The sequence below is a fragment of the Hibiscus syriacus genome, unplaced genomic scaffold, assembly GCF_006381635.1.
Source record: "Hibiscus syriacus cultivar Baekdansim isolate YM2019G1 unplaced genomic scaffold, ASM638163v2 tig00109978_pilon, whole genome shotgun sequence".
Lineage (NCBI taxonomy): Eukaryota > Viridiplantae > Streptophyta > Magnoliopsida > Malvales > Malvaceae > Hibiscus > Hibiscus syriacus.
The window spans coordinates 37,433-47,628 of NW_024062545.1; positions in this window are offsets into that span (position 1 = coordinate 37,433).

Below are 10,196 nucleotides of genomic sequence, written 5' to 3' on the forward strand. Positions count from 1 at the left end.
GTTTTGCCAGAGCATTTTATTTTGTTTTGCATTTTTATTTTTGTATAGTTTACTTGATATTTTTGTTTTATTTTTCAGGTTTATTTAGTGTATGCCTAGAAGAAATTCTGAAGAGCCTTTGGAACCAATAGAACCTGAGATTGAAAGACTCTTTAGAAGAAGAAGACGTGCTCAAAGAAATATGTATCAGATTGGAAACCAAGGCATTGGTCAAGATGACGGAAATCAAAATGCCGAGGCATTAAAAAATGCTGAACTTGCTATCAGGCCTCGTGTTATTCGAGATCATTTAAATCCGATGCTGGATGATCTGAATCCTGGGATTGTGGCACCCGAAATTCAAGCTGCACATTTTGAGCTGAAACCAGTCATGTTCAACATGTTGAATTCCATTGGGTAGTTTGGGGGTATGCCAACTGAAGATGCCAGGCAGCACATTCGCAATTTTCTGGAAGTTTATGATTTTTTCCGCCAAGAAGGAGTGCATGCGGATTTTCTGAAATTAAAGCTTTTTCCGTATTCATTGTGTGACCGAGCAAGGGCTTGGTTGAGTGGTGTACCAGCCGGTTCGATGGAATCATGGGTCGATCTTTGCAAGAGCTTCTTATTGAGGTACAACCCACCGAATATGAATACACAGCTAAGGAATGAAATATCATCTTTTTGCCAGGGCGACGACGAATCCATGTATGAGTGTTGGGATCGTTACAAGAGTTTGCTTCGAAAGTGTTCAAATCATGGTTTTCATGATTGGACTCAAGTAGTCATGTTCTATAATGGAGTCAATACACCCACGAGGATGTTACTAGATGCCTCGGTAAATGGGACATTGCTGGATAAATCACCTACGGAGGTGTTTGCTATCTTGGACAGAATTGCTAACAATGATTATCAATTTCCTTCCTCAAGACTTGAGAGTGGGAGGAGAGCACCTGGAGTATTCGAGTTAGAAGCCAAAGATTCGGTGTCCGCTCAACTCTCCGCTATTACTAATATGTTGAAGAACTTACAATTTTCCACTGATGTGAAGGAAGTGAAAACAACTAGTCTGGCATGTCTGTTATGCCAAGGCAATCATCACGAGAGCGAATGCCCAACCAACTATGAGTCCATCAACTTTGTTGGTAATTACAATCAAGGCAGCAACAATCCTTACTCAAACACTTATAATGCTGGATGGCGTCAGCATCCTAATTTTTCATGGGGAAATCAAGGAGCCCACAATGCTAATCAACCTACTAGGCAGCAGAATCACAATGAGCCTCAAAGTTACCAAAATGCTATGCCATGGCATAATGCTAACAAAGGAGCTTCATCTTCAGCGAGCATAAGTTCCTTAGAAGCTACAATTCAAGAATTCATATCTACTACGAAGACAATGCTGCAAGACCATTCTACTTCAATTAAGAATCAAAGAGCTTTACTTCATAGTCAAGGCGCCTTACTTCAAAGCCATAGCTCGTCTCTGAGAGCTTTGGAAGGTCAAGTTGGTCAGATTGCTATGGCATTGCAAGAGCGTCAGCAATGACGTTTGCCAAGTGATACTGAAGTCACTAAAGGGCCTGGAAAAGAGCTCTGCAATGTGTTAACTCTTAGGAGTGGAACACAAATCAATCGACAAGTCAAGGATAGTGGGCCACAGCATGATAATTCTAATCCCACTACTGAAGCTGAATTACAAGATGATAGAGTTTCTGAGAAGGACAAGGAGGAGGATTCTGCCAAGGTACCAGATTCTGATGCCAAGGCAAACGAAAATTCTATTCCTACAGCTAAGGAAGCTAGACCTCCCCCACCCTTCCTGCAAAGATTGAAGAAGAACAATGATGAAGTTCAGTTCAAGAAGTTCGTAGACATTCTTGATCAGCTCCATATCAATATACCTCTCTTGGAAGCTGTTGAACAGATGCCGATGTATGCCAAATTTCTGAAGGACATCTATACCAAGAAGAGGAAAGTAGATACTGTTGCCACGGCAACAGAATTTGTTCTTCATTGAGTAAGTTGCCGCCAAAGAGAAATGATCCGGGCCGCTTCATTATTCCTTGTTCAATTGGAGCTAATTTTGTTGGAAAGACTTTATGTGATCTTGGTTCAAGTGTCAACTTAATGCCAAAATCGATATTCTTGAAGCTTGGCATAGGAGATGCAAGACCCACCTCAGTTATTTTACAACTTGCCGACAAATCCCATGTTAAACCTGAAGGGAGAGTCGAGGATGTCATAGTAAGGGTGGACAAGTTTGTGTTTCCAGTCGACTTCTTAATTCTGGACTGCGAAGTTGATGCCAAGGCACCAATCATTCTAGGAAGACCTTTCCTAGCCACTGGACGTATATTGATAGACTGTGAAAAAGGTGAACTCACCATGAGAGTGGCTGATCAGTGTGTAACTGTCAATGTTTTTAGAATGCTCAAATATGTTGATGACACTGAAGAATGCCAAGGCATTTCTGAATTGAACTCAGTGATTGAAGAAGAGACTGAACATCTTTGCCAGAGCAACTTCATTCAGCTAGCAGAAAATGAATATTGGGTGGATGATGAAAGCTTAGTGGAGTCTGACGACTTTCCAATTTTGGAGGAGCAATCTAGTTTAGTACAAGTTAGATCAGGTATGAATTTTGAACCTCTGAATTTTGATGAATTCATTTCTCCTAAGCCTTCATTATTGCATGCACCCAATCTAGAGCTTAAGACTTTGCCAGGGCATCTTAAATATGTTTACTTAGGTAGCGATGAGACTTTACCGGTGATTATTTCTGCTAACCTTACTGCTAACCAAGAGAAAAGTTTGTTAAGTGTTTTGATGCAGCATAAGAAAGCAATTGGTTGGACTATGGCCGATTTGAAAGGCATTAGTCCCACGATCTGTATGCACAAGATTCTGCTAGAAGATTGCCACGGCAATTCAATTGAACCACAAAGAAGACTCAACCCTGTTATGAAGCAAGTAGTGATGAAAGAAATTCTGAAATGTCTTGATGCTGGAGTGATCTACCCTATCTCCAATAGCTCATTTGTGAGCCCTGTCCAATGTGTTCCGAAGAAAGGAGGCACGACGCTGGTTACGAATGAGGATAATGAGCTATTACCCACTCGCACTGTTACCGGATGGAGGATATGCATGGACTATCAAAAAATCAACAAAGCTACGAAGAATGGCCACTTTCCTCTACCTTTCATCGACCAAATGTTGGATCGATTGGCCGGCAAAGCATTCTATTGCTTTTTGGATGGGTACTCGGGGTACAATCAAATTGCCATCGCACCAGAGGACCAGGAGAAGACTACATCTACTTGTCCCTATGGCACTTTTGCCTTTAGGAGGATGCCTTTTGGACTCTGTAATGCCCCGGCAACGTTTCAACGCTGTATGCAAGCTATATTTTCAGATATGGTTGAGGATTTTCTGGAGATCTTCATGGATGACTTTTCTGTTTGTGGGGACGACTTTGAACGATGCCTCGGCAATTTAGCAAAAGTTCTCAAGAGATGCGAGGAGGCTGAGTTGGTCTTAAACTGGGAAAAATGTCACTTCATGGTGACTGAAGGTATTGTATTAGGCCATAAAATTTCACACAAGGGTATTGAGGTAGACAAGGCGAAAATTGAAGTGATTGAAAAATTGCCACCACCAACTTCGGTCAAGGGAATAAGAAGTTTTCTTGGACATGCTGGATTTTATAGAATATTTATCAAAGACTTCTCCAAGATTTCTAAGCCCTTGTGCACATTGCTTCAACAAAACCAACCCTTTGTGTTTAACGAATTATGCCTCGGCGCATTTACTGAGCTGAAACGACAACTGATCTCGGCACCCATTGTAGTCCCTCCCGACTGGACATCACCATTTGAGCTGATGTGTGATGCAAGCGACTATGCCGTAGGAGCTGTTTTGGGGCAACGCCGAGGTAAAATTTTTCATGTTATTTATTACTCTAGCCGCACTTTAAATGAAGCACAATTGAACTACACCACCACTGAGAAAGAATTACTTGCCGTGGTATTTGCTTTTGATAAATTTAGACCTTACCTAATAGGCACTAAAGTTATTGTTCACACTGATCATTCGGCTATAAAATACTTAGTGAACAAAAAGGATGCCAAGCCTAGACTTATTAGGTGGATCTTACTTTTGCAAGAATTTGACTTAGAGGTGGTAGATAGAAAAGGAACTGAAAATCAAGTTGCTGATCATTTATCTAGGCTAGAGAAAAATTCTGAATGCCATGACACTGTAGATATCCAAGAGGAATTCCCTGATGAGAAAATTTTATATGCCGCGGTAATCCCGTGGTACGCTGACCTTGTTAATTTTCTTGTTAGTGGAATTGTGCCTTTTGATTTGAATAGTCAGGCTAAAAAGAAGTTCAAGCACGATGCAAGGCACTATTTTTGGGATGAGCCATATATGTTCAAACATTGTGCCGATCAGCTCATTAGACGATGTGTACCTGAAGAGGAGCAAAGTGATATTTTGTACCATTGTCATTCGGCCCCAAGTGGAGGCCATTTTGGTGGAGCAAGGACTGCTGCTAAGGTCCTGCAATCAGGCTTTTACTGGCCAACTTTATTTAGAGATGCCCAAGCATTTTACAAAGGATGTGATCGATGCCAACGGACTGGAAACATCTCCAGACAACATGAGATGCCGCTGCAAAATAACTGGAAACATCTCCAGACAACATGAGATGCCGCTGTAAAATATTTTGGAGATAGAGCTGTTTGATGTGTGGGGCATCGACTTCATGGGACCATTCCCATCTTCTGAAGGAAAATTATATATATTGCTTGCTGTGGATTATGTGTCAAAGTGGGTGGAAGCAATAGCAACATCAAGGAATGACTCCAAGACCGTACTCAAGTTTTTGCACAAGTATATTTTCACTCGGTTTGGAGTACCTCGTGCTATCATCAGTGATGAAGGAACCCATTTTGATAACAAGTTGATTGCCAAGGCATTGCTGAGATATGGAGTTCGATACAAGATTGCCACGGCATATCACCCGCAGACAAATGGCCAAGCTGAGATATCTAATCGAGAGATCAAGCAGATTTTAGAGAAAGTGGTGAACCCAAAGCGAAAGGATTGGTCGCCAAAGTTGGATGAAGCACTTTGGGCATATAGAACAGCATTCAAAACTCCTTTGGGGATGTCACCCTTCAAGCTAGTATATGGGAAAGCTTGTCATCTCCCGGTTGAGCTTGAACATAAAGCTTATTGGGCTATCAAGCGATTGAATTTCGATGCTCAACTAGCTAGGGAGCAGAAATTATTAGAACTTAATGAAATGGAAGAGTTTAGAGAACAAGCATATGAGAATGCTCGGATATACAAGGAGAAAACCAAGAAGTGGCATGACCAAAAACTGATGCCACGGCATTTTCATGTGGGGCAACAAGTCTTGCTTTACAACTCCAGACTTAAACTCTTTCCTGGGAAGCTAAAATCTCGATGGTCAGGGCCATTTGAGGTGCATTATGTCTATCCCCATGGAGCTATTGACATAAAAAGAATAGACAATGGGAAGATATTCAAGGTCAATGGCCAGCGTCTGAAAGCCTACAATGGAATTCCACCACCGTACAACAAGAACGTGTTACGGCTGCACGATACTGAAGCGTGCCCAGAGGAGAACCAAAATTCGATGCCTCGGCATTGAATTTGTGTCTGTGCATAAATAAAATTTAACATTCAAGTTTTTTCTTTAGTTTTATTTTATTTTATTTTGTAATTAATTTTTGATCTGATTTGTAGGGACCACACTGCTGCAAACCGTACAAGGAGCGGTTACCAAAGGGAGGAAAGGACAAAGCATTAATTGGAGAGATATTCTTTTAATTTGTTTCTTTTTAATTTAATTTCTGACATTTCTTTTCTCTTTCCACAGTTTTTATCCCATCACATCATTGCTTTTTGGCAGTTTTTCCTTCCCTATACACGCACAACCCCCACCCACTAATTTCTCTCTTAACCGTCCTATCACCCCTTTTCCCTCCCAAATTTTTAACTTTTTCTTTTATCTTTCATTATTAATTTTTCTCTTTCATTTTAACTTTTACCTTTTCTCTTTCTTTCATTCATCTTCTTTCTTTGTTATTTCTCCATAGCCGAAATACATCCAAGTTTTTAAAGCTTTCAAAAGCTTCTTCCTTTTTCATTTTTCTTACTTCAAAAACACTGAAAATGGTGCGCTCAAGACCAGCTCCAACCGACACGACCGCTTGGCAACAGTTTGAGAACGATGAGGCTAAGGCTCGGTTCCAAAACTTCAAGAACCGAAAACTCTTTTTTGAGTTAGGATTTATTTTTACCGAGGAAACCGATGGTGGTTTTGGACCCGATGTTATGGACATCGTGACGCCACTCAAATGGCAGAAGTTTGCTCGTCATCCTAGTTCGGTGAACGCCTCATTAGTTAAGGAGTTCTATGCGAATATTTCCAAGCCCAATCAACACTCCATCTTCGTTCGAGGTAAGCAAATCCGTTTTACATCCACTGCTATTAATCGTTATTTTCATTTGCAGGATGTTGTGGATAACCATGCCATGTTAGAAGAGGAAGCAGATAGCAACACATACGATGGGATCTTGGAGGACCTTTGTTTCGAAAACACTGAGTGGAATGGTCGCCAGACGAGCCGATACTCAGTCAACCGGGAACGTCTTCAGCCGCGCGCAAAGCTATGTAATCACTTTCTCAAGCATAAATTAATGCCCAACTCCCACAACACTATGGTATCACTTTCACGCTTATTGCTTTTACATTCTATAATGGTATCCCGTTCGATCGATGTGGGTCGTATCATTGTTCAGCAAGTTCACGACTGTTTGGGTAAAAAGGCAAGTGCTTTGGTGTTTCCTAATTTAATTACCGCTTTATGTCGTAAGAAAAAGGTTGAGGAAAATGCTTTTGATGAAATTTTACCTGGATTATCGGGCATCACTAGGGCTAGACTTCCACTGTTGTTGGGAATTGAAAATCCCAAGTCTAATGACCCTGTTCATGAGTAATCTGCAGGTGATACAGAATCGAATGCCGAGGCAAGGTTACTTGCTCTCGAGGAAGCTGTGACGCAGACTCAAGCTCAACTGCATGCTTTACACGGTGACATCCGTAACTTCTTTGGACATGTGAAGCATAAAGATGCTGTGGTGGAATCATTCTTTCAAGAAATCATTCCCCACAGACAACGGAATTTTCCTGGATTCCCAGACGAAATTCTGCCGGCATTTAATGCCGAGGCATCTCCAAAGCCTGAGCACGATGCACCTGATCCTCCTGCTGATGACCCTACTCCTGATACACACCGGTCCAAGACTCCTGAATATCCGCCCACTGTCCCTGTCGAAGAAACACCCAGCCCCGTCCCAACACTCAATCCTTCTCCTGCACAACGTAGTGGTCGCCGCACCAAGACCACGGCTGGACGCATTGCGCACTATTACTCCAATTCTTCCGAGTCCAGCCCAGCACCTATCCGGAAGCGCACCCGACGAGGAGCTGCTAGCACCTCCAAAGCACCATCATCACGTAAACATTGAGGTACCTCTTTTGCATCCATTTTCATTTAGTTGCATTTCATTGCATAACATATAGTTTATAGATAGTTTAGTTCTTTTTAAAGCATTGAGGATAATGCTTCCCTTAAGTTTGGGGGAGGTATTGTTCTTGGTAGGGCATATGCATGATAGCATTAGCATAGTATTATGCCATGACATCAGTAAATGGTAGGACAGTTAGATAAAATGTTTTGAGGATACCTGATGATGATAATTTTGTTAGGCTAGAATCTGAATGTAAATGACTGTTGAGAATGATAGAACTCACTCTAGGGCTTGATGCTTGGTGAAAAATATTTACACGATTTGTATGTTCTCTATACTTAGAAAATTTAGGAAATTTTTATGAAGGAACTTTAGTTAGTCTTGGCATTGAAATATAGTATGGTGTTTAAAAGGAAAATAAAAAACAAACTCCCTTAGAAATGAAACTGTGAATAAATGCTTAAGCATAGCTGTAAAGGGACACTCCTCTTTGCCGTGGCATTTCCTGGAACTTTCTTTAATAAATGGAAGCCTCGTGCATATGAGTGAATGAAAGAAGTCACGAGATGACTCTACTTAACTAGCTCGGGGATGGAAGGTATGCTCCCTTTCATCTAGAGTGTGGGAGAGTAGGTGTGATGAGCTGACTCCCTTCGTAACAGCATCAAAAAAAAGGGAGTAAAAATGTGCTTAATGATAAGTAAATACCTTGACAAAAACTAGAGAACTTGATTAGAAATTGTCTAAATTCGCTAAGTATAGATTGGATACAATCACGCACACACACTACCACAAAGGATTTTGACCTAGAGAAAAGTACTTGAATTCTTGATAAGTCTAGCATGTTGAAGCCTATCGTTCTGAGGGTTGAAATTCAATTTTGTCCTACTATCTTACTATCGAACTTTGCCAAGACATTATGCTTATGTAACTACTATCCATTGCTTGAGGACAAGCAATAGCTTAAGTTTGGGGGTGTGTTAACTTCCTAAAAAGGCTACTTTTAAAGCCTTTTTCACTTAAGTTATTGTTTGTTTAAAAGCTCATTTTAGTCATTTTAGGATCATGTAGTTGCATATAGTTGCATTTGTGGTGGTTGTACTATTTTATTTCTCAATGGTGCTGTTTGAGGGAAAGGTGCAGTTTGTCTATGGTGTGCAGGGAATAACAAGAAAAAGGATTCTTTGGGAAGTAATGCCGCGGCATCACACGTTGCTAGAGCAGATTGAAATGCCTTGGCATTTCTGGCGCAGAAAAGGACAAAAAGATATTTCTGCATCAGGACAGCTGGCACTGGACAGCTGTCCCTGTACGTGGAGGACTGTTGTAACCGCCTGCCAGAGCTACCAATGGACCACTGCCACTTGGAGGATAAGATTCATGCACAAAATGTGATTCTAGTGATATGAGGGGTATTTTGCACCCAACAAACTCATCATTACCCCTAGATATTTTATTTATTATATATGACACCTCATGGGAGAGAGAAGAGGGGGAGGGAGCACACACATAGAGCAGAAAAATCAGATTTTTATTTTCTCTTTTTCCTTTCTTCTTCCTTGGAATATTCCTCTATTGATAAAGCTCCAAGGAGTGGCAAGCTAGGCGTCGAAAGGAGCTAGCGAGCTAGGTGGTTCGTGGTGGCCGAGAGGAGACCTCCGGTGGCGCGTCAAAGGCTTCTTCTCACTTCCCTTTTTGCTGCTATTTCTTTATATTATTTTGTGGGTTGTTGGAACGAAATTTCATGACTTTGTGTTTGGATATTTCGAACCCCACCATGAACTAACTTATTTGGTGGTGGTTGGTTGAATGGTTGTTTAAACTTTATTTTTAATGGTATATTTAAGTTTATTTTGGTTCTTTATTTGCTTTGCTTATGAATGCTTCACCATCTAGGCTTGTAAGAGGCATGGAAATGTCCATCTCTTAGATGAAGGTTAGGTATTCGGAAGAATCCTAAACTAAAAATACTTATAAGTATTCGGAAGAAACGCAAGATAAGATCCTCATAAGCAATGGGTTATGGTATTTTCAAGGGGCTTTGAACCGGCCTAGGAATATTATAACTTAATCCCTTAGATCTCGGAAGAGACTAGGATAGGTTTTCAACGACTAAAAAGGGTGTCTTCATCAATAGGGTAGGCTGTCCAACATCGTTGAGTGAGAGGAGATGCCTTGGCATCCTATTCTGTTAGGTTCTTTTGAACACCTTAGGAAAGCCCTGTCGAGTAAGTAAAGACAAAATAGCTTAGATATACTTGAGAAATAAGTTTAGCAACCTTAGACCAATCCTTACCATTCATTTCATTGGAAGCTTGTCACGTGAGGATTATTTTCTTCTTATTTTACTTATCTTTTTAGTTACTGTTTTTACCAATTCTCATTGCCTCAACATTTCACCATACTCAACATTAAACATCCATCATTGCCACTGCATTTCCATTTGCTACACCATCACACCATCAATCCGCATCCACCAGCATGCACATATCCATTGCCGTGACATTTGTATATATCAAGACTAACTATACTTAGATAATTTAGTGCATTGCTTTGGTTATACTTTTGTTATTTCACCCAATCCCTGTGGAGACGATACTCACTCATCATTATATTACTTGAGCGATTGTGTATACTTGCACATT